General features: G+C 35.0%; 1 protein-coding gene and 1 long non-coding RNA gene across 8 annotated transcripts in view; one reads left to right on the top strand and one right to left on the bottom strand.

The window, feature by feature from the left end:
* Positions 1-21,406, bottom strand: part of LOC309629025 — a 471,640-nt gene extending 450,234 nt beyond the window's left edge. Inside the window, exon 1 of the long non-coding RNA XR_014244814.1 lies at positions 18,206-21,406. This is a non-coding gene — a long non-coding RNA (uncharacterized lncRNA). The remainder of the gene's footprint in view (positions 1-18,205) is intronic.
* The window catches only part of ROBO2 (roundabout guidance receptor 2), a 1,241,430-nt gene that overhangs the window by 513,145 nt on the left and 701,664 nt on the right, over positions 1-26,621 (top strand). The window lies entirely within an intron of this gene.

Here is a 26,621-nt window from a genome sequence, read left to right on the forward strand (position 1 = left end):
TAGATAGATAGATAGGTAGGTAGGTAGGTAGATAGATAGATAGATAGATAGATATGCCAAAGAAAGGAGTCAGAGAAAAGATATCATAATATTTAATAATTTCTTATTCTGTGCAAGTTTCTTTTTTCCTTCCTCAGTGTTTTGCATTTCTTCACTCATTTAATCATCTCCAAGCCCTTGGAAATAGAAATCATAATTCTGTTTTTATAGATGAAGAAACTGAGGCACAGAGAGCTCACGTACTTTGTTGAGAGTGATGTAAGGGATAGAATTAGGAGTCGAAACCAGCTATTCAACCATTGTGTGCCCTGTCTCTCTGTTAATGAAGACATAGATCTGAACAGTTGCAATGCTATTAACTTTTTTTTCAACAAGGAATGTTTATAGCATTTGGGGAATATTTTGTGTGACTAGTAGATATTGACCGTTTTTTAATATCATGAATTTTATCACTGAAACTGAGACGGTCAGAGTTGGAAGAAACCATAAAAATAATCTGTGTCATTGCTTTCATTCATATTGAAAGATAAAGTCACTTCGCAGTCAAATTTGTCACTTGCTATTTATATCTACAGACCATATACTGGGAGCAAAGAAGGGCAATGAAATTTTAGTGGACTGGTTTCAATTTGATTGGTTCTAATTTAGAGGTGTCCTTTAACAATTTTTATTCTGTTCCTTCCACTCAGTCTTCATGCTCAATGCCAAATAATTATGACACACTTAAGATTTCCTCCTGATTTATTAAACTCTCAAAGGCATTAAAAAATCCCTCACATATCACATAACCCAACCAATCTCCTAGGACCTGTTGAATTAGGGCAAACCTGAAAAGAACTTCAACCTCCTACTTGGATTAGGATATTGGTCTCCTGATCCCCTGGCTGGAGCAATGTGGTCTGATAACCCCCGCGTCCCCAAGGAGTATGGGTTTCTACTAAAATTTGCAAGTTCCAGCAGCTTTGGCAATGCTGTGAGTTGAACAAATATTTGGCTTCTTGTAACATTACCAGAAACAAACTGAGAGGTAGGTTTAACCTTCTAGTACAGAGAGATTAGGGGCAAAAATGGTCTTAAAATGTACCTGTAAGCTGTTATCTAAAAGAAAAAATCTACTTGTTTAAAACTATTTAGAGACATTTAGAGACTCTTGTGTTGAAAAACATTATCTAATATACATACACAAAGGTATATTTAGCAAGAAAAATGATTTTAAGGGTATTACTGATGGTTGTGACAGGTACTAAGGCATATAATTGTGGAGAAAAAAGATATTAATTTTTAATGGACACAAAATGGTAAGTTAAAAGATTTTTTTTTTTAACTGAAATTCTTTGGAACTGAGCAAATGCCCGGAGTTTGTGCAAGCTAAGCAGTGAGCAGTATTTGAAATAGATAATGTCACTGAACTAATGGCAAACACTACTTTCCCATTCTAGTTTAGATAGAAACTTGTCTCTAGGTATAAAAAATGATAGGAAAGAAGAGATAAAACTCTCTGTATACCCAGCAAGACACAGTAGAGAAACAAAAAGATTAAACATACTCCTTAAATATCATATCATTTTATATTATTATGAAAAATCTAAAATCATGCATTAATTTTGCAACACAGAGTAGCAGGAATTCCAAAAGCCTTTTTTCAGAGAAATAACTTGTATTGTGCTAATGTGAAGTTTTTTCCCTTTGGTGCATCACTGAATAATATTATTTTCCGTATCAGTAATACTACAACTGTGTAACAACAGCAATAATGTGCAAATGACTGACCTCTTAGGATATATCCCCCCCCGCAAGAGTAGATTTTTTAACCTTACAGTTATTCACAAACCTGGCTTTCATCAGAATCACCTGGGAGTACATTTTCAATTATAAATTCACACCCCATCTCCAGAGGCTGATGCAATCTCTATTTTTATAACTTCTTCCAAATGATTCTCCTATTGAACAGCCAAGCAATAGACTGTATATTTAGAAACATGTATTCAGATGATCTTCCAGTTTCCTAGGAAGCCCAGATTTCCATGAAGTATATCAGCTTAACTTTGAAAATTATCTCTGGTGTACATTCAAGTGAGTTCTCTGCACTAGGCTACAGTTTCTCACTAGACTCTGAACTCCTAGAGAGCATGTCTCATTCATCCCTGTCACCCAGGGTCTAGGAGAGTGTCTGGCATTCAGTAAATATTAATTTAATAAATTAAAAATACCAACAAATCAACATACCTTCTCACATTAATTAAAAAGAAATGCATAAGTAAAACATTTTATGTAACAGAAAATGGATCTTGCCTAGTTTGTTAACTGTCAGTTATCTCAAGGATAAGGCAAAACGATACAAGATACACCAGATCTTAAACGTCCATATGCTGAGTCAAAATCGTTAGCCAGAAATCAAAAAAGAAGAAAAAAATTATGAGCCTTATAGTACATTTAAGGATATGAAAAACTGTAGAAAGAGAAGAGAGACAAAAAGCGGGTTTTTGTTAGTAGAAAAATCAGATATTAGATGGATGAGGAAAGTTAACATCTAAAAAGGTCAGTAATATGCTAGGCAGGAGAGAGCTGGACTTGGAGCTGTCAATATCCATCCATAATACAGTATTTAAAGTGAAAGTAATTGTGTGTGTTAATCATTCAAACTAATACCCAGTATATAAATGTCATAAACAGGCAAACATATATCAGTTGTGTGTACAATAAAGTGACTGAATTTATTACCTTTTATCCCCACCAACTGACCGTAATAGATCTAAAGTTTATTAATAAGCAATTTTTAAATTGAAGTATAGTTGATTTACAAGGTTGTGTTAGTTTCAGATGTACAGCAAAGTGATACATATATGTGTGTGTGTGTGTATGTGTGTGTGTGTGTGTGTGTGTGTGTGTGTGTATATATATATATATATATATATATATATACTTCTTCAGATTGTCTTCCCTTATAGGTTATTAAAAATTTTTGAGTAGAGTTCCATGAGCTATACAGTAGGTCCTTGTTGGTTATCTATTTTATATATAGCAGTGTGTATATGTTAATCCCAACCTCCTAATTTATCCCTCCCCCCACCCCCCTTTCCCCTTTGATAACCATAGTTTGTTTTGTATGTCTGTGAGTCTCTTTATGTTTTGGAAATAAGTTCATTTGTATCTTTTTTCTATTTTAAAGACATCATATAAAAGGTACATTTCTTTTGGCATTTAAATGAAAAAAACATTAAAGGAACTCTGCCAGTTGCTCCCTCACCCACCATACCTAGAAATAAAATTGGGTTATAAAGTATATTTAGTTATTTAGTTTTCACTTTATTAAATATAGGAATTATAACTAGGGGAATGTTTGTAGACTGGAACAGAATATACGGACATTTCTAAATAATGGATTTACCTCATCAGGCTATGTGGACTTAATCCATAGAGACAAACAACAATGATGAAAGCATTAAGCTTATTCAATAGTTTTTGGGTTTGAAATGACATATGACTTGGTGACTGTTTTTGTTTTGTGACATGTGGTGATCTGCTCTTCTCAGGAATTGGGAATGTTTTCTCTAAAGTCTTTGGTCATCAGCCACTAGTTTGAATTTTCCAAATACCTATCTTTTTTAGTTTAGTTTCTTTTTTAATTCCTCTGTACTCTGTGGAGTTTTATCTAACTTAATCCAAGATTTAGTCTTTGAAAACTATCTATTTAGCTAAAAATTCAAGCAATCACTGACTCACTTCAGGAAATGATTAGTAGAATCTATGAAGATAAAACACATTTTTCAGGGAAATGAAGGAAATTGGTTGGGAGCTGAGAAACATGCCTGTGATCAACACCTATTATCTGGAGATTTGTGATTGTGAATGGCAGCCAACTTGTTTCACGGAAAGTCTGTGTCTGGCTAACTGTGACAACAGTAGATCCGAAAGGGACTAGCTTTTGGTTACATCAAAATTGAGCTGACCATGGATATAATTAGCATTGAAGGTCTGTGGCGGCAGATGGCCGTAGGGATGTAAACCTGGCGGAAATAATGACAGGACTGCAACTCAGCAGTAAGTCTTCCCAGTTTTTAAAAATTTTTTTCATTCTTTTTTAAATGAAAGCTCTAAACTTGGAAAATTGTAACACCTGGAGATTTGTCATAAATGTCACTGAAATATTAATCGAGGCACCAACAGAAAATAACAACTTTTGATTTTCTTGTATTCTGCAAAGATCTTCTCTCTTAAATTTTAGGAACATAATCCAAAAAATAGTATTTTTAAATTGAGCAGTAAACTCTGCTCAACTAAAATATTCCTGTAATTTTTTTTTTTCTGATTTATCTTGAAGACCAGAAGCCAGTGTGTTCTTACTGGAAACACTTAAAATATGACTAAAATAGAATGTTTGTATAGTCACCTAAAAAATCTAATACAGAAGCAAATCAGACTTGTAGAAAACTATACAAATATAGAAAATACAATGAAATTACAAATTATTCATAATCCTAACACCCAGAAAAAAAAAACTTTTTTGTTTCTTGAAGTTATATTTATGGATTAAAAACATTTTATTTTCATTTTAATCTTTATAAGTTAAGAAACTCCACATATTAGCAAGAGACATGTAAACTGCTCAAGATCGTCACTTTTTAAATTGCTTATTTATTAAAAAATTTAAATATTTTCAAATAGTTTATTACATTCCAGGAAGAGATTTTAATAGTCAACGTCTTTCTGAGTTTATGAAATTTAAAATCGATAAGGTCACAATCTGTGTAAGCTTTGGTGAGAAATAAATTCTATGGCATCATGAACTTTTTCATATGCTTGCTACAACTTTTAAATTAGAATTAAGTGAACTTTTAACACCAAGTTTTTTTGTGTTAAAAATATTCATACTTGTAGATATAAGGTTTGGAATTACATGCATCTCTGCTTTTATAAAATAAATAATATACCATTAGGACTTCCTATATGTTTTTTTATGTTGCTTTTCTTTATACCTGTCAAGTATTTTATATTTATGTAGACCAGAATCATCAATGTGCCTGGCTAGCAAAAAAAAAACAAAAAAAAAATCACATTCATTATATCAAAGTGAACAACAGCAACATGAAAGTCCTAAATATTCTTAGATGCTGACAATTTCAAGAATGTATAATATAAAATTGGTGTTCTGCTCTGTCCATTCAAAGCATTCATATGAATTTTGATACTTTAAATATCTTTTACAAGAAAAACAAGTCTTGTATTTTTAACTCTTACTTAACTAAAAAATAGCCAAAAACTTCTAACTCTTCAGAAGCATGTTAAACCAAGATTACTTTTAGTGCACATTAAATGTTACAAAGGTTAATAAATGTCACATTACAATGGATCAGTCAATATTTAAGCCTCTTCTAAGGCAAAGTTCACGTGCTCTAGGGCAGGGGAAAAGCTTCATAAATATTTTAATTATTTCAGATCTGGAAGAAGGGTATATTGAATGACTTGTAAACCTTGGAAATTATTTTATTTTTTATGTAGTGTCTGGAATCGCTATAGACTCCTGAGGACATTCAGCATTTTAGAAACAGCAAATCCCCTTCTATAATCAGCAAGGAAAACTTTTTGTTTGAATTTCCAATTTCTTTTATAAAATGTTCTTCGAATTGGGAGATGAACTGAACAATTTGCTTCTGGACACTTGTGGCACTTCTCACTTGCACGGATCACCTTGTACTGCCAGTTGCAGAAATGGAAAGCATTGAAACAACAGAAGCAGCAACACACATTTTGAATGTAAGCTTTGCCCTGAAAGCTTTCTGGCAAGATTTGTTCATTTGGCAGAAGAGCTGCCAATGCTAGGAAAGAGTTTCTCTTTCCATTCTTCTTTCCAATTACCAGAGGCAGACTGGGTATTCTGAAGTTTACCACCCAGAAAGAAAAGGCTTTGGTTGCCTCCTAATTTGATTATTGACCCTGGTGACCTTGAAATAGAGAATGGCACTAGGTAAGATAAATAGAATGGAGAAAGAACCAAACAGAAGCATAACAGAAATAAGCCAAAGAATGACTGTTTCCCTGAGACCCCCAAGTTAGAGAGGAGAGCAGGATAGTGGGCCAGCCCAGTTGATTGACTGAGGAGATAAGTCACCCTGGGAATCTGAGAAAAGGAATTTAAGTGCCATTAGGTTAAACAAAGGCTTTAGGTTAAAGACTCTATGTAAAAGTCAGTTGTTTGTTTTCAGACCAATAAAAGAAAAAGTGCCTTTGACTTCTAAGAACCATTAACTCTGTTTCTGTCAGCCCATACTTCATCTCACCCATTAAGAATCTTCCAAAGCCGAATTAGGGACAAGTTATTTTGTACTCAAGCTACCATCAAGTTTCTTGAATCTTTTTTTCCTATCAATTAATTATTTATTATTGCCCAGAAATCTGAACTAAGAAATCCTGAGGGTACTCCTGATTTCTTTTTAAACTACATAAAAGTTCCGGGGGTTGGGTTGGCATGGTTTTATTTTAAATCAGATGCTCAAAGCCGAGAGGATCTTTGTACTCTGATTCTCAAGCCAGTGGACAGCCCATGCTGTCTCCACTTTCTCCATAGCCCATCACAGAAGTTCATATCCAAGGCTCAGGGGTGGGGAAGAAATGATAATTATTTGAAAAGCATTTTTAACGTGCCTATTTTCCCATAATCCAAGCAACCAAAATTAAAGTTTAATAAAATTTAAATAGACAGGGAAAACCTTAAAAGGGACATGGGATTAGTAAAGAAAATTTGGGAGATGATGATCCTTTTTAATTCCTTCACAGTCGATACAAGAAGGAATATGGTCCAGACAGGTGAAGTGACTTCCTGGTAACCCAGTTAGTCAATGACAGAGCTAAGACAAAAACACAAATCATCTGACCCAGTGGGAACACTTGATTGAGATGCTACGTGTGTAACAGAATTCATTCTTTCTGTGATTTGTTTAATGATTTAACATGAGCATCCTTTCCTTGCTATGCATAGTGTATTAATTTCCTATTGCTGGTATAACAAATTATTGCAAATTTAGTAGTTTAGTGATCTTATTCAATGTAATAAGACCCTAAACAGAAAAATTACATGCAGGAAGTAAAATTCACGGAATTCTTTCTATTTTACCGCATCTAGAAATTGCTAACACTTTCTCCCAGAATGATAAATTTAGCCTAAATAAAGCATAAATAGTTGCTGTTTCATATCCTAAAATGTCAATAAATAGATTTCTACCAGACACTACTATTTTATAAGACATTCAGACTCAGAAAAATAAATTATTCAAAATCCTAAGTAAGAGCATATTTTACATTTTCTATAAAAGTAAAAAAAAAAAAATCATGTTTTCCAAGACATTCAAATTACACAAATATTTTATACATGAACATGTAACATAAAATCATATTATTTTATTAGTATTTGAAAGTCAGAGCTTCTAATAGCAGTATCATAGAATAGGAAATGTAATAATGAAGTTCCTCTGCACAGACTAGCTTGATATTAGCTTAAAGGTTGCTCTTAGAAATATTCTGGTTCTGGTCAAAGGATAGTAATCTGAATTACATGCAAACAGTGCACACCTAATTTCATTTTTCTTTCAGGATAATATGTTGTTAGGCCAGAAGCCAAGCCTAATTCATTTCGTATTCTGTTCTCCAAAGCTATGCAGAAGTTCTGGAATACTGAGCAGTCAAGAGGGAAAGAAAACAAATGTTTTAGAACTGTAAGGCTGTGGGAGGAAAGGAGATAAATAGAAAACTGGTAGCTGATGTACAAACCTAGGGCCTTGTTACTCCTAGTATGAAGTAACTTATGAGACAGGTTTGTTTGTTTGTTTTGCTTTTAAGCACTATTTTCTACTTTGTATGTTCAAAAGTTCTGTAACATACAATAGATATTCTAGAAATATCTGGTGTCTTAGCTCCAGCTGCCATAACAAAATCCCAAAGATGAGGTGGCTTAAACAACAAAAATTTATTTTATCATAGTTCTGGAGGCTGGAAATCTGAGATCAGAGGCCAGCATGGTTGGGTTCTGGTGAGAGCTCTCTCCTGGCTTCTAGAGTGCCATCTTTCCCTTTGTGCTCACATGGCCTTTCCTTTGTGTGTACACAGGAGGAGAGAGCGTGATATCTCTCTTCCTCTTCTTAAATGGCCACTAATCCTATTGGATTAAGACCTTACCCTTATGACCTCATTTCACTTTAACTACCTCTTAAAAGCCCTGTCTCCAAATGCAGTCACATTGAGGGCTAGGGCTTCAACATATGGATTTTGGGTGAGAATTCAGTCCATAGTATTCCACCCCTGGCCCCCAAAATTCGTGTCCTTCTCACATGCAAAACACATTGACTCTAACCTAACAGTCCCACAAATCTTAACTCATTCCCCCATCAACTCTAAAATCTAAAGTCTAAAGTCTCATCTAAATATCTAAGTCAGTTATGAGTGAGACTAGCGGTATGATTCATTATGAGACAAAATTTCTCTCCAGCTGTGAACCTGTGAAATCAGACAAGTGATTACCTCCCAAACACAATGATGGGACGGGCATAGATTTGACATTCATAGTCTGAAAGGGTGAAATCAGAAGGAAGAAAGAAACAGCAAGTCCCAAGCAAGTCCAAAAACTAGGAAGGCAAATTCCATTAAGATCTTAAAGCTCAAGGATAATCTTCTTTGGTTTGATACTCTGCCCTCCAGGCCCACTGTGACTGCAGCATTACCCCCAGATTCTAGTCAGGGGTCTCACTCCTGCAGCTCTTCTAGCCTAGGGTCGGGACCCCAAGGCAGAGGCTGTCTGGCCTATTGAAACCAAGGAAGTGGCCTTGATGATCTCTGAATCACCTTCAGGGTCATGTTCCCCTATTATTAAGAATAGAGCACATTCACCGCCAAATAGGTCTATTGTTTTATCCTGTCAAATCTTCCAACAATCTTCCTTCATTTTGTCCCATCTCTAACCCCTTCAGTTCAAACTGGCTCTTTATCAAGTAAAATCTTGTAAGCTCTTTATCAAGTGCTGGTCCAGCCATACCCTTGTTGGTTTCTTCACAACATGCTTTCTCATTTTTTTGGCCCAATATGGGTCAACTAAGAATTTTCCAAATCTTCAAGTTCCAGTTCCTTTTTGCTTAATAATTCCTTCTCAATTTCATTTCTCTCCTTTCACATTTTACTGTAAGCAGCCATCAGGAACCAAGCTGCTGCTTCAACATTTTGCTTAGAAATCTCCTCAGCTAAATATTCAGCTTCATAACTTGCAATTCTATCTTCCACAGTAATACAACACAGTTCAGCAAAGTTCTTTGTCATTTTATAACAAGGATCACCTTTCCTCCAGTTTCCAATAACATTTTTCCAGTTCTCATTTCTGTCTGAGATCTTACCAGAATTACCCTTAATGTCTATACTTCTAGTATGAACCTCAGAATCCATCCAGCCTGTGCCCCATTACCCAGTTCTAAAGCTGCTTCCACATTTTAAACTTTTGTTACAGCAGCACCTCACTTCTCAGTACCGAAACCTGTCTTAGTCTGTTCAGACTGCTGTAAGGGAGAAAAACTTTTCCTCTATCCTTTTAGGTCTTTTTCTTTTTCTTTCTTTTTCTTTTTTTTTTCTTTTGCTGGTCTAATAATTAAATTGACATAAAACAGATGAACAGGAGAAAACTGTCAAATATAATTTTGTACATACTGGAACCCCAAAGATATGAGGTTCAAAGAAGTGACCAAAGCAGGCAGCTCTTATACCTTTTAGACAATTATTTTTGAAGATTTGACAAAACAAAGGATTTTTTGCTTGGAATAGCAAAGTAATAAAGTTTGTTTATACAGCCTTGAATTCCCTATCTCTGGCAATAAAATGCCTCCTATCCTCCTGGTATAGGGAGGATAGCTTCAGATGAGAAATTTATTTCCTGCTTTCAGGAGGACAAAGAAGGGTCAGAGTGTTCTTCCTGAACTGGCCATTTCTCAAGTAACTTTAATTCAAAATAATCAATATGTCAAAATGGTATATTTTGGGGTGGCCTGCCCTGAACCCTATCACTGACATATCAAAATACCATAAACTGGGTATCTTAAACAACAGAAATTTATTTTCTTACACTTCTGGAGGCTGAAAGTCCAAGATCAGGGTATCAGCATGGTTGGATTCTAGTGAGAGCTCCCTTCCTGACTTGCAAACATCCGCCTTTTTAATGTGCTCACATAAACTTTCCTCACAGTGTGTGAGTGAAAAGAGAGAGGTTTTTATCTTCCTCTTTTTATAAGGCCACCAATCTTGTCAGATTAGGATCCCACCCTCATGACCTTACTTAACCTTAATTACCTCCTAAAAGCTCAATCTCCAAATACAGTCACATTGGTGGTGAGAGTTTCAATATATAAATTTTGAGGGGATATGATTCAGTCCAGAGCATTCCATCCCCATGATTCGTGGAACACTTTATACATTCCCTTATTTAGGGAGCCTTCAAGAAAATTTATAAGAGATGGATACAGAATTAAATGAAAGAAACTTTTTAACTCTGGATGACAATAATTTTACTAAATCAATTTTAACAATCGGGGAGACTTCCCTGGTGGCGCAGTGGATAAGAATCCGCTTGCCAATGCAGGGGACATGGGTTCGAACCCTGATCCAGGAAGATCCCACATGCTGCGTAGTAACTAAGCCTGTGTGCCACAACTACTGAAGCCCGCGCGCCTACAACCCATGCTCCGCAACAAGAGAAGCCACTGCAATGAGAAGCCTGTGTGCCACAACGAAGAGTAGCCCCCGCTCGTCACAACTAGAGAAAGCCCACACGCAGCAACGAAGACCCAATGCAGCCAAAACATAAATTAAAAAAAAAAATTAAATCTTAAAAAAATTTAAAAAATTGGTGTTTGTGGAAAGTCCCTTAAGCAGCTACTCTTATAAAAAATAAAGTAAAAATTGACACAAAGGAGATTTATTCATTATTGCCTCTCTATCAATGGCTGTTCGAAAGAAGAGGAAAAGCAAAGAAAAAGCAAAATGTCATTAAAATTTATTCATTTAACTCTAATGTTATGTTACTGGCTTACAATGGAAAGGATTTAGGCTCTTTTTAAATATTTCCTATGGAAATAAATATAAAATAAAAGAAATATGATCTGATCTTTGTTTTATATTCAATAACATTTAAAGCATTGCTAGAATGTAACACCAAATAACAAAATTCTGAGCCAAGACCAATATTAAAAATTGTAAACCAAGATTGCCAAGTAAAATTTTGCCAACCACCTCTATTTTCTTTTATCACTTATTCATCAGGGAGAAGAAACCTCTTGTAATTGGGGAAGGAGTCTAGGACTTCATCCTGTACATAAGCATCCTGTGCCTATCCAGATACCCACAGACACTATAAAAATAGAAATAAAGTTGAAAAAGAAATGTGGTTATGGTTTCAAACATTTTTTGAAAGAATTAAAATATTAAGCTGGAATAATAAAAATGTGAGGGGGAATAATTTAATAATATTCTTAAATGTAAAGCTAATTCATTTAAAATGTAAATTTCAATTGAACCAAGCCACAAGATTTATTCAGCAAAAGATCCATCAGGTGATTCCTCTAGTTCTACTTTTATGTAAACTTCCATTGCTCTATTGAATTTCCATGCCATTTCTAATTGACCCTTTTGTACTGAAAGTGCAGTCAAAGGAAATGTGCAGGAGAGAGGAGACAAATCATGTCTTCATTTTTAAACCGGTACAGGCACACCTCGTTTTACTGTGCTTTCCAGATGTTGTTTTTTATAAACTGAAGGTTTGTGGCAAGGCTATGTCCAGCAAGTCTATTGGCACCATTTTTCCAACAGCGTTGGTTCACTTTGTGTCTCTCTGTCACATTTCAGCAAGTCTCACAATATTTCAAACTTTTTCATTGTTATTATATTTGCTGTGTTAATCTGTGATCAGTAGTCTTTAATGTTACTATTGTAATTGTATTAGGGCACCACAAATCGTGCCTGTATAAGATGGTGAACTTAATCAATAAATGTGTGTGTTCTGAGTGCTCGGCCTACCAGCTGTTCCCCTGTCTCTACAGCTCTCCTCAGGCCTCCCTATTTCCTGAAAAATAATATTGAAATTTGGCCAATTAATAATCCTACAATGACCTCTAAGTGTTCAAGGGAAAGGAAGAGTCACAATCTCTCACTTTAAATGAAAAGTTAGAAATGATTAAGCTTAGCATTGAAAACCAGGATAGGCTGAAAGCTCAGCCTCTTGTGCCAAACAGTTAACCAAGCTGTGAATGCAAAGGAAAAGTTCTTGAAGAAGTTGAAATTACTACTCCACTGAATACATGGATAATAAGAAAACGAAACAGACTTATTGATGGTTAGGAGAAAATTTTAGTGGTCTGGATAAAAGATCAAACCAGCCACAACCTTCCCTTAAGCCAAAGCCTGATCCAGAACAAGGCCCTAACTCTTTTCAATTCTGCAAAGGCTGAGAGAGGTGAAAAGCTGCAGAAGAAAAGTTTGAAGCTAGCAGAGGTTGGCTCATGAGGTTTAAGGAAAGAAGCCATGTCCATAACATAAACCTGCAAGGTGAAGCAGCAGGTGTTGATGTAGAAGCTGTAGCAAGTTATCCAGAAGATCTAGCTAAGATAATGAATGAAAATGGCTGCTCTAAACAATAGATTTTCAATGTCGATGGAACAGCCTTATATTGGAAGAAGATGCCATCTAGGACTTTCATAGCTAGAAGGGAGAAGTCAATGCCTGGCTTCCAAGCTTCAAAGGACAGGCTGACTCTCTTTTAGGGCCCAATGCACATGGTGACTTGAAGTAGAAGCCAATGCTCACTTATCATTCCAAAAATTCTAGGTCTCTTAAGAATTATGCTAAATCTATTCTGCCAGTGCTCTAAAAATGGAACAACAAAGACTGGATGACAGCACATCTATTTACAACATGGTTTACTGAATATTTGAAGCCCACTGTTGGGACATATTGCTCAGAAAAAAAGATTCTTTTCAAAATATGAGTGCTCATTGACAAGGCACCTGATCACACAAGAGTTCTGATGGAAATGTACACAAGATTAATGTTGTTTTCCTGCCTGCCAACACTACATCCATTCTGCAGCCCATGGATCAAGGAGTAATTTTGATTTTCCAAGTCTTATTGTTTAAGAAGTACATTTCATAAGACTACAGCTACAGGATATTTATGCCTCTGATGGATCTGCGCAAAGTAAATTGAAAACCTTCTGGAAAGGATTCACCATTCTAAACACCATTAAAAATATTCATGAAACATGGGAAACGGTCCAAACGACAACATTAACAGGAGTTAGGAAGAAGTAGATTCCGACCCTCACAGATGACTTTGAGGAGTCAAGACTTTAGTAGAGAAAGTAACTGCAGATGTGGTGGAAATAGCAAGAGAACTAGAATTAGAAGTGGAGTCTGAAGATGTGACAATTGCTACAATCTCATGATAAAACTTTAATGAATGAGTTGCTTCTTATGGATGAGCAAAGAAAGTGGTTTCTTGAGATGGAATCTACTCCTGGTAAAGATGCTGTAAAGATTGTTGAAATGACAACAAAGGATTTAGTACATTACATACACTCAGTTGATAAAGCAGCAACAGAGTTTGAGAGCGTGGACTCCAGTTTTGAAAGAAGCTCTAGTGGGGGTAAAATGCTATCAGACAGCCTTGCATGACCCAGGGAAATTTTTCATGAAAGGAAGAGTCATTCCATGCAGGAGACTTCATTATTGTCTTACTTTAAGAAATTATCACAGCCACCTCAATCTTCAGCAACCTCTACCTGATCAGTCAGCAGCCATCAGCATCAAGGCAAGACCCTCCACCAGCAAAAAGATTATGACTCATTGAAGGTTCAGATGATTGTTAGCATGTTTTAGCAGTATTTTTTAATTAAGGTATATACTTTTTTCAGACATGACGCTGTTGCACATTATAGACTACAGTGTAGTGTAAGCATAACTTTTACATGCACTGGGAAACAAAACAATTTGTATGACTTGATTTATTGTGATATTTGCTTTATTGCTGTGGTCTGGAACCAAACCCACAATATCTCCGAGGTGTATGCTTGTGTCTATGTGGTGCCTTCTACAATGCTTCTAAAACTTTAATGTGCGTTTGGATCACCTAGAATCTTGTTAAAGTGCAACTTCTGATTTAGTAGGTCTGGGGTAGAGATCTAAGAATCTGCATTTTAACCAGCTCCCAGGTGAGTCCCGTAGAACACCACTTTGAGTATGAAAGTGCTAGAGATCGATGACAGTGGGGAAAATCTAAACAATTCCAGTAATTGTAACATCTTCCTTGGAAAAAATAAGAAGGGGAAAAAAAAAATCAAATTTAAACAACAATAAAAAAGATGTAGCATTAGAATAAACCCAGCAAACAGACTGCATCTTTAAAGGTCTCTGAAGTTATTTCAGATCTAGAAGATTAAGACTAATGAATGCATTCGAGAAGCCAGAGCTATGGTAATAGAACAAACCTTATATGGACTGTAGCCGAGGGGTATCTAAACAGTTGTTTAATAATAATGATTCTATGATACCAATAGTAAAGCTAATATTTTATAGCATCTATACTGTCTACGTTGTTTATTCATAGTTGACTTGGATTATAATTAACAGAAATCTGAACCATTGTGTTCTAAACTGTTCAACATCTGCCTCATGAACAAAAGATAATACTAGTAAAAAGATGAAATCAAAAACAAATTGAAAATGGGATGTGATACCCTTCATATTTGACCAAGTAAATTTTGCTGTAGGATATAAATGTATTGGGATTCTGATGCAAATTATTCTTTATAAGACAAAGAAAAATAATGGAAGTAGTTCTCAAAGTAATGATTTAAGGCTTGAATTTCACATGTTTTCCAAGGGCCTTTATGACTATACATAATTCATGAATCTGTATTTCTGTAATGTTTGAGATTTTTTTCCCCTGGAAGTGTTTTTTAATGATTAGGTCACATGGCCAGAACAGTCCTTTAATGTCCTTTAATGTCTCTCCTTTTCCTGGTTTATCATTTTTCCATTTTGCTTAGGAATACATTAGCCTTTGCTACATACCCTCAAAACATCTACTTTTGCAATCAGCTTGGAACAGAAAATGAACAGTGGGACCTGATTGAACATTATGTGTTTAAGATGGCTAAAACGAACAAAATTTTGAAATATAAAATGCATATACATACACACAATAAAGAGCAAAATATGATCAGCACTAAATAGAGGAGTGTATGCCAGCCGAACATATTTTGATGTGTACCAAAAGTACTTATTAAATATAAAAAATCTTGCTGTGCTGAAATGATCTAATGTCCCTATATAAGATGGAAGCAGTTTCACACTTTAAAAATTTGAACATTTTCACTTACAGATAGTTTACTTGACATGTTAGTATGGTTTTTAATTTGAAAAAAATAGATTTTTGGAGGCTTTCATTTAAAAAATTCTAGAAATTTAGACATAAATTCAATGTTGGTGGTCTTTGTTTTGCCTAGCAAATCATTACTACTGGTTATCATACGAGATACTGAAGAGCTTCTAATTGTTTGATACTCACTTGGTAAATGGAGAAAAACAATCATTTCTGATTACATTGAATGAAAACATCTATGAGTACAGTGAATTTAAAAGATATGCTACAGAACAAACTAAATATCAGTACTTTAATGCATTCTTAAAATTTTGGGCTTGGTGACACTTTATTAACACAGACTTTTTAAAATGGGAATTTGAAAAGAACTTTATTTTGTTTATTGCTCAGCCTTTTTTCCTGGGAGAGTTTCCCTATATTAATTGCTTCTGTGCTCAGATGCTTCTAATTATTAACCTGCAGGTGTCTCTAATCACTGTGTCTTCCAGCAGAGTTTTGTTTGAGGGCCATTAGCTGTGATGCTTAATTACAACACACTGTACCTAGTTTTGTGTACTGTTTGATCTTTCAGATGGCTTCCCAGACCTCAGAAAATAGTCATTGGCAATCATTTTCTACAATTAACCACAGTGCTATGTATCTCTCTCTCTGTTATTAAATTGGATCAGAGTGTATAGAATTATAGAAGAGCTAATTCTTAAAACTTGAGACTAAGCTCTAAGACATGCCTAATGATCCTTAGTCTCTAGGATATTCAAACCAAAGAATATAAATTTATTCCTATGTTTTAAAATCTGAAATCTGAAGTATGTATAAAAACATGTAAAGTCACTGAATCTTCAAGTGTTCAGGGTTCTTAGAAATACTCCAGTTCTTGCATTTTATTTATTTATTTATTTTAGCATCTTTATTGGAGTATAATTGCTTTACAATGGTGTGTTAGTTTCTGCTGTATAACAAAGTGAATCAGCTATATGCATACGTATATCCCCATATCCCCTCCCTCTTGCGTCTCCCTCCCACCCTCCCTATCCCACCTCTCTAGGTGGTCACAAAGCATCGAGCTGATCTCCCTGTGCTATGCGGATGCTTCCACTAGCTATCTATTTTACATTTGGTAGTGTATATATGTCCATGCTACTCTCTCACTTCATCCCAGCTTAGTTCTTGCATTTTAAAATGAGAAAAGCATAGTTGCAATAGACTTCTGCCTAAAAGAGACTTTTCTGTTTCTGAGCCTCATCTGCTACGTGTTTGACCACTTACTTCCCATGTGCCATTTTCAAAAATTTCAGGAATATGTCAAATTGGAATAATGTCAATATTAGAAATATCCTGCTGCAAAATTATTCTAGAACTACAGACTATGTATCTACTATTTCAAATCAGAATAAATTACATGTTGAATAAAAATCAACATGCAAATAAAGATGTTCATAGGTCAATAGTTTGCTCCTACTCAGAGTGCTTATTTGGATCTCTGAATATGTCTTTTGACCCAGACGTGGCATCTAAATGGGGCACTATGATTATGGCCCTGAATACGGCAGAAAGCATGGAGGCAAGGCCTGATGTGTGATCAAACATAACTCTGTCTGCTGGTTTTCATGCCCGCCCTTGTAATTACTATTTGGTTTGACTTAGCAGGATTACCAGGGCATTTGTTGTGTGGCAGGTTGGTTTTCTTCGTGGGCAATATTTATTTTGTTTTGTTTTTGATTTGTTGGTTGTAGGTTTGGGTTTTGTTATTGCTGTTGCTGTTAGTTAGAATCGCTTCTAAAAATAAGCAGAGTAAGTCACAAAGAGAAAGACAAATACCATATGATATCATTTTTATGTGGAATCTAAAATACAACACAAATGATCATATCTACGAAACAGAAACAGACTCACAGACATAGAGAACAGACTTGTGGTTGCCAAGGGGGGAGGGGAATGGGGAGGGAAAGACTGGAAGCTTGGGATTAGCAGATGCAAACTAGTATATATAGGATGTATATAAACAACAAGGTCCTACTTTATAGCACAGGGAACTATATTCAATATCCTGTGATAAACCATAATGGAAAAGAATATGAAAAAGAATATACATATATATGTATAACTAAGTCACTTTGCTGTACAACAGTAACTAACACAACATTGTAAATCAACTATACGTCAATAAAATTTTAAAAATAATCATGGAATTAACAATACAAATTCTTGTAGACGTGAAATACGTGTGCTGGTAGTCTATCACATTCAAAATCAGAATTATCATAACCTATGAGGTCACATAGCTTCATTTTTCTGCCTGGATTTTACCTCCAAATACAAAGTTAATCTTCAGTACATTTTTCTTTTTAACATCTTTATTGGAGTATAATTGCTTTACAATGGTGTGTTAGTTTCTGCTTTATAACAAAGTGAATCAGTTATACATATACTTATGTTCCCATATCTCTTCCCTCTTGCATCTCCCTGCCTCCCACCCTCCCTATCCCACCCCTCTAGGTGGTCACAAAGCACAGAGCTGATCTCCCTGTGCTATGTGGTTGCTTCCCACTAGCTATCTATTTTACGTTTGGTAGTGTATATAAGTCCATGCCACTCTCTCACTTCGTCCCAGCTTACCCTTCCCCCTCCCCATATCCTCAAGTCCATTCTCTAGTAGGTCTGTGTCTTTATTCCCGTCTTGCCACTAGGTTCTTCATGACCTTTTTTTTTTTTCCCTTAGATTCCATATATATGTGTTAGCATACTGTATTTGTTTTTCTCTTTCTGACTTACTTCACTCGGTATGACAGACTCTAACTCCATCCACCTCACTACAAATAACTCATTTTCGTTTCTTTTTATGGCTGAGTAATATTCCATTGTATATATGTGCCACATCTTCTTTATCCATTCATCCAATGATGGACATTTAGGTTGCTTCCATGTCCTGGCTGTTGTAAATAGAGCTGCAATGAACATTTTGGTACATGACTCTTTTTGAATTATGGTTTTCTCAGGGTATATGCCCAGTAGTGGGATTGCTGGGTCGTATGGTAGTTCTATTTTTAGTTTTTTAAGGAATCTCCATACTGTTCTTCATAGTGGCTGTATCAATTTACATTCCCACCAACAGTGCAAGAGTGTTCCCTTTTCTCCACACCCTCTCCAGCATTTATTGTTTGTAGATTTTTTGATGATGGCCTTTCTGACTGGTGTGAGATGGTATCTCATTGTAGTTTTGATTTGCATTTCTCTAATGATTAATGATGTTGAGCATTCTTTCATGTGTTTGTTGGCAATCTGTATATCTTCTCTGGAGAAATGTCTATTTAGGTCTTCTGCCCATTTTTGGATTGGGTTGTTTGTTTTTTTGTTATTGAGCTGCATGAGCTGCTTGTAAATTTTGGAGATTAATCCTTTGTCAGTTGCTTCATTTGCAAATATTTTCTACCATTCTGAGGGTTGTCTTTTGGTACATTTGAAAATACAATATCATCACTCCTCCCTCACAAATAACTCACTTTTCCCTCCACAACACCGCCCTCAGCTTCGCTGCTGCCGGCCACCCTATATTTCAAACGGAGTATCAAAATAGCTTTTAAAAACATTTTGCATTTGTTTTCCTTGAAAATAGCATTCGTATTTTTAGCACTTTCAGCATCTGTTACCTATAGCATGCTAAGCAAAAAATACCTTCAAGTAACAAAAAATAAAATTAGCAAAAATAATTCTGATATAAATTTTAAAATAGGGTATGATTTTCAAAATTTATTAAGACCTTTCTGGGAAAAGAAGTTACTTATATTAATTTATTCACAATTATTTACTGCATTTATTAATTGTTAAATTTTTTTGCCATCTATGAATTTGAAAGAAATTTATTCTTTCTATGCTAGAAATACAACTAAAATTGTATTACACTGGAAACTCAACTCTTGCATAGAAGCTCTAGGCTACTCTGCCACTGAAGGAGAATTTTGATGATGAATGACTCTTAAACATGATACTTCCAACAGGGTTGGGTTCACAGTCTTAATTGGTTTCCAATATCAATTTGTTTTGTCCATGTTAGGGAAACTCATATCTGTAAAAGGATATTAACCTGGAGTTCTGCCTACAGGAAGGAGAATGGCCTCTTTTGTTTACATAATCCCAAACAAAAATATTATCATCACCCATTAGATTATTTTAGGGTTGCTCTAAATTTTTTAAAGCCTTTATCAGCCATATTATAATGATTTCAAAGGAAACAATTCAGTCTTCCTGAAATAATTGCCTAGAATCATGAAAGATCACATGTGTAATTTATCATATGTATAATTTACTCCATAATACATATAAATATAAATGGCTGAATTAAAATCATTTACAATTTCTTATATATTGTTTTTTAATTTATTATGCAAGTCTACAACACCAAATTCATTACTTCATGGGCTTGCAAGAGGAAAACTATTATAAGTATGTAAGAAATCTTAAAATATTATTGAAACATATTTCTGATCACTTTACACCACTATCATGTTCACATTTTGTGATTTATATAAATGATCCTAAACTTTGTAGTCATTACCAAAGCCCTCTAATATGCTAGGAAAACAATCTACAGACCTGTTATCTCAGTTCTTTATTCTAATCTTCCTGAATAATGAGGTGACTTCAGTATATTAATAGTATCATTTTCTGGTTTTTATCCTGAACAGAGGCATATGATAGAAACCATTTATCTCAAACCAATTTACTATCACACTGTAGATGACAGTAAATGGAAGAAGTCTTGTATTATGATTTATTTCATGCCATATGATCTAAGGTTGCTAACTATCCATTTACTTTATCTGGTGTCTAATACTAGATTGCCTAATTAAATTCTGATGTCCAAAGAGTAGCTATTATCAAACCAATGGTTTCCAAAGATTGTTAAAAATATTCAGTGTAGAGTTTGTGATGGAACTTGTTGTTCAACAATGTTCTCTTTCAAGATTGCATTAGAGAGTTCTTCTTAAGAGAGTCCTGGATTTAATTATTCAAGTTGAAGCTATATTCAGGCTATGGAGCAATGCAATGAGAAAAATTCAGCTTTAGAGCTAGACACCAGCTGATTTTAAATGATCCAGTATATATTGTCTTTTGTTAACTTTAGCACATCCATAATGATTAATAAACATTTATCAACCATCTGTATCAGCACACTAGGGGATTTAATTATCTCTTCTTGCTTAGTATGGGCATAAACAACATTATGAATCATCTAAGTGGCACATATTTTTTAATGATAGATAAAACCTTCTGATTAGGAATTAAGTTTAAATTCATCATTATTCTGTTTTAAAATATAACAATTACAAATACGGAATAAGTACAAATTATCTCCATTGTCAGTTAATGAAATTTAATCTAATATATTTTAAGAGAATTGTAAGAATTGGTAAGATTTTATGTGGAAACATGCAAAATTAAAAGTTCTTTTTTGTTATTGTCTCTTCAAACATTTTTGAGAACCTATTACCGCCTAAACTGTGTTGGACATCAGGGACACAAAGATAAGAGAATCCCTGTTTTCATGGAACTCACTTTCTAGTAGGGTAGATGGCTCTGGGGAGAGCCAACCACAATGCTGTTACAGCTGTAGAGAACTGTAGCAGAGAAGCCTTTCCAGAAGGACAGCTGGTATGTCAAATCAGGAAGTACCAAACAGGCCTCCCTTAAGACCATGACCTCTGTTAGCTTCGGTTCTCAGCTTTGTGATCCAGGAACAAGTTGTCTACAAGTAAAAGATCAAATCAAGGGAATGGATTTTTACTTAGCAAATTACTAGAAACATAGAGCTGTTGCAGTTTTTTCATGTTATTATTCATAATACTTTCCTATTATATTCTATTTTAATCTTTCCTAGTTTTAATTCTAATATCAGTGCCTATCTAAGAAGACAAAAACATTATATCCAAATGGGAGATGGCTGTAAGGAATGCCTCACTGTCACATCTCCCCAAATAGAAATGATAAATATGATAAACTACCTGCCAATGGCATAAAGAGGGTGAAATAAAAGCACAGAGAAGAGATGACTTATCTTTTTGAGAAGGTCTGGTCAGTGGAGTTGAGTCACGTACCTAATTTAATTCTATTAAATAAACAATGGATATAAGTAAACCTGAAACTCAAGAGCAAAAATGATAGAAGAAATGTGTGACTGATATTAAGGCTTTCTTGAGACTTGGAGCCACACAGAAAATACTGACTAGCCAACACCTAGTGGGTTCCATTTGGTTTGTATAAACAAACTATATACATAGATATATGTATGTATTTGTATGTATTTAATACTGTTCCTAGTGGGTGATTTAAATAACTTTTATGGGTAATTTTGACTATATTCATTTTTTTCCTTAAAAAGGGACTTTAAGAACTTAAGCTTTAGTAAGATTCAATATACAATATCATCTTTAGAGAAAAGGTGACTTTTGAATTGAGTCTGGGGCATTCATGACATTTTGCTATGTCAAAAAGGCAAAAGGCCACATCAGGTTGATGAAGTACATTTTTATCAAACAAATATAAAAAAGATTTGTCTAGAGACTATAGGATTTCAACGGTCAAACTATACAGAAATAAAGCTGGTATGAAAATCACCATAATTTATCAATATTAGAGTTAATAAGTGAGTCAGACCACCATTCCTACTCAAACTACCCCAGGATGTGTATTATCTAAAAATATCAGTGTTCACACACTTGTACATTCACTGTCTATAATTACCCCATCACAAAAATAGAACTCAAATTAGAGGCTGTATGCAAACCACCCTTGAGTGCAAAGGCCAGAGAAGACAGAATAAAGTGGCTGGTACTTGTGAACTATATCAGATACCTCTTAGTGCCATCTTAGAACCTCTTAGCAGGATCTCTCTGAGACCATTGGACACTATATCACTCCAGATACTGTAACTACCTACTTTGCATTGGCCAACATGACTGCATCTTGCTTCATGCCCACATGGTACATTTAGCTTTCCTCCCTGATGCTTTCTTATTGCTTCTGAGACATGAGATATCATGGGACACATTAGAGATGTTTGTATGCAACCTAGCAGTGTGTGTGTTTGGGTCAGGGGAGGGTGTGTCAATAGCCATGAAGCAAACCTGTGACAATTGAAATGGGAAATGACAGATGCATTTTTCTCCTTTCTTTACCCCAAGGTAGACTGAGATGTAGTAGTTCATGCTGCCTCTTAAAAATGGCAAAATTGTGCTTGATGCAAAGTGTAAGGAGTTGGCAAAGCACCTCCATGTTTTTGCTCTCCCCCCCTTGCTTTTTCCCTCATTGTGACTTCCTTGAAAGAGCACTTCCTAATATAGTATTAGCACATAAGTTTTTGTGTGTCTATGCCCTAAGGGCTAAGAGAATAACTTATTCCAAAAAAATTCTTATATAGACCCTGTAGATTATGGATCCTTTTTAATTAAGCACCCAAGGTTTTGGAAAACCAATGACAAATACTTCTTCAAAACTATTTATATTAAGTTTGAAGGGGTAAACTTTTAGCAGACCTCAGCCTTCCATCTCTTTAAAAAAATAAAGATAAAAAAACCCAAAATTCCTGGTCCCAAACACAATAAAGAATAGTAAGCCCTGTCTCTGAATTTATGGTCTTATATCTGGAGCACAGTCCTCTGGCCACTTGAGAAGTATGGAATGTCAATATTTCTTCTTTTCACTTTTATACACGGCATAAGAGTGACAGCTGTCTCAAAGAACACCCCCTAAGACTTTTTCTATCCAAATTTCATTTTTCTCATGTCTTTCCAATTCAGTTTCTCTTGGGAAGTCAATACTTTTAACTATGCCCCCTCTCCTTAAAACTCTTGCCTTTTGATTTTTGTATACTTCTGAATAGTCTACTGGCATTTCCACTTCCTTTTGTCTCTTAACTTGGATATATTTAAATACTTACTCAGTTTTTTCTTCCTACACTGATTTCCATCAAAAGCCCAACCAATCATATGGCTCTAATATCTACAACTTTCAGCCTGATTGTCCCAATACACTCTCAATAGTCACATATTATCAATTGCTTGTGCAACTTAGACATTTCACACTTTGACATTCCTCAGAATTTACTAGCCCATCATCATTTTTATCATGCATCACCCAAAGTTTTATTTAGCTCCCAAATGTAATATCTTTGTTTGTTATTGCTATTCTCTGTATTTCTTATGAAAGGCACATTGAATTGTTTCTGGTTACTCAGTTTCCTTCCATTTCTATTCAACCCAATTCTCAACATGTCTTTTAGACACACACCTTCTTTTCCATGATCACTTAAATGACTCTAGTCCAGACCATCATCACATCATTGCTGACTATTAGAATGGATTTCTAAACACTATTCCATCTAATCAGTTCATCACACTACTGTTGGACTTAAATGTGGAGTTAGTCTGTCGTTATTCTGCTTGAGAGATGACAGTAGTTCTCCATGTTGCATCCATTTTTTTCTGCCTAACTTTCAGAAGTATAAATAAAACATTTAAGCAGACATTTCAATATTCACTTATTCATTCCTATATTAATTTGTTCAAAATACATGTGGCAAGTCATGTGCTTGTGGCTAACACAGTTTTTTTCCATAGAGACTCTTAAAATCTCGTAGACGGAAAGGGATAGTAAAAATATAATTGCCCTAATGTAGGTTAAATGCTGTCTACCTTAGGTGGATGCTGTAAATATGGGGTTAAGGGAGAAGAGGGTTAGAGAATTAAGACAGCTTCTTAAGGAAAGCTTCATTTCATCAAGTACAAAAGGTGAATAGAAGTTAGCAAGTAAAAGGGAAGTGAGGAATTAGGGAGTGGTACTAACAAAATGTTTAGAAGTCAGGAGAGAGCAGGTGAGTTCATAAAACTGAAATGTAATATGGACAAGCCATAAAGTGATAGGTGAGGGTGTGGTGAAAGGTGAGACTAGAGAGGAAGGAAAGTACTAGGCCTGGGCTGTCTGACATGGTGGACCCCAGCCACATGTGGCTACTTAAATGTAAACTAATTAAAATTAAACGTTTCATTCCTCAGTCACACGTAAGAAGCACATTTGAAATGCTTCATAACCACATGTGGCTAGTAGCGACCATCGTGGACAGAGCAGAAATATCATAGGATGTTTTATTGGGCAGTACTCGTCTAGATCTTGGAAGGTGTACTAAGGTTTTCTTAAGGAGCAACTATCTGTAATGGTTGATGGGTTTTAAGTAGTAGTGTTTCCTTCAAAATTATCTATTTAAAAAGAAAGGTATGACATTTTATTTTTTAATGTGCACTCTTTGAATACTAGTGAGGTTGCTCTGCCTTTGCTTCAGGAAGCATTTTTTTAAGGATTGATGTAGTAAGAAAAGCACTGGACTAGATTTCAGTCTAAAAATTAGCCATGTGATCCTAGGGAATCACCTGGCTTCGTGGCTTCTCTCCTTTTTTCAGTTTGAAGTAAGTTAGAGAAACAAATATCATATGATATCACATATGTGTGGAATCTAAAAAAAAGGTACAAATGAACCTATTTACAAAACAGAAATACAGTCACAGATGTAGAAAACAAACTTATGGTTACCAAGGGGGAAACAGAGGGTGGGAGGGATAAATTGGGAGATTGGGATTGACATATACACACTACTATATATGAAATAGTTAACTAATAAGAGGCTACTGTATAACACAGGGAACTCTACTCGATACTCTGTAATGGCCTATATGGGAATAGAATCTAAAAAAGAGTGGATATATGTATATGTATAACTGATTCACTTTGCTGTACAGCACAAACTAACACAACACTGTAAATCAAATTTACTCCAATAAAAATTAATTTAAATAACAAATAAGGGCATTAAGCTGCCACACCCACTTGTTCTTACCACTCGGCAATAATTTAAAATAAAATAAATGAAATTAAAAATGAATTTTTAAAGAGGTTAGAACCTTTTCTCGAAGCAACCTCAACTGAGCCCAAAGGTGTAATGGAGGTGTCAGAGACAACACAGTGGCACATGGTGTTGGAGTGGTGGTGGGATGGTCTTTACTCTCTGCCTTCTCCACCCATCTCCACACTTCAGTGAAAGAAGCTTGGGTTATTACATTGAGATTGCTAGTATTGCTGCATTAAAAACTATTCTGCTACTAAAACCAATAAACCCAGTTCTCTCCAAAATCTTTTCTGAGATACTCTGGTTCAAGGAAACCTGGATTCCAGCACCAATATTCCCCTGCAGTCAAATTATGGGTAAACTCAAGTGCATGCTTTCTATCTAGTGCATTTATTTGTCAAACCTCAGGAAGCCGTATTAGGCATATAATCTCAGGCGGAGAGTCTTGTAATACTCCCACTCTGATTACTCTCTGCATAAGATGGAACTAGTGAGTAATTTGAGGGATAAAGTATTATTACCTAAGGGTTAGATCAAATCCTGAGTGTTGGAAGTTCTAACGATCAATTATATCTAAAAGTCTATAACTATAGATTTATATTCATCTGACACTAGGGAATTCAAAATATTTTGTTGACTTTACCTACATTCAAGTCAAAATAGTATGGTTACTGGATAGTAAGATCCCAAACAAAAGCTTGTAGGTGAATCTAGTTAAGTATTATGATGGTGAACATCAGCAGAACCAGAGTTAACACTGATTTTCTAATATCCTAATCAGAAAATGGGTATGAAAATCCAATTAAAATAAATATGAATATGAATTAGATAAAATTTTATAACTTCAACCAAACTAATACATGTACTCCATCAGAATTATAACTGAAGCAATATATGGGAAGAATTGTATTATCTGGGTTTTGTTTACCAAATGACGTAGCAATCTTTACGGTTTATAAATCACCATCTACATATCACTCTAAAAAAATGCCTTTGATTATCTCACACCACTGGAGGACTTTGGCTCTAGTTTTTAATCAGTTCCAGTAAGAGTTAAGGAAGCTGATTTATTGGCTCATTTTCTGGTGTGAATGTTCACATGTGTGTAATGTTTAAAATCCTCTAATCTCTGTGGAGCCTCTTTAGTTCAGACTTACTCCAGAAAATATTATCTGTTGAGGACTAATAACCTTTAACATAAAAGCCAGTTTTTCCTGGATCTTGTAATCCCCTCAAAAGTTGACAGATTGTTTGGTAAGAATTTTGAGAAAGTTCTTCCTCATTTTTATTCATTCTTCACACTGTTTATACACTTCAGTGGCTTCTCTGT

The sequence above is a fragment of the Balaenoptera borealis genome (genome assembly GCF_965194805.1).
Source record: "Balaenoptera borealis genome assembly, chromosome: 5".
In the NCBI taxonomy this organism is placed as follows: domain Eukaryota; kingdom Metazoa; phylum Chordata; class Mammalia; order Artiodactyla; family Balaenopteridae; genus Balaenoptera; species Balaenoptera borealis.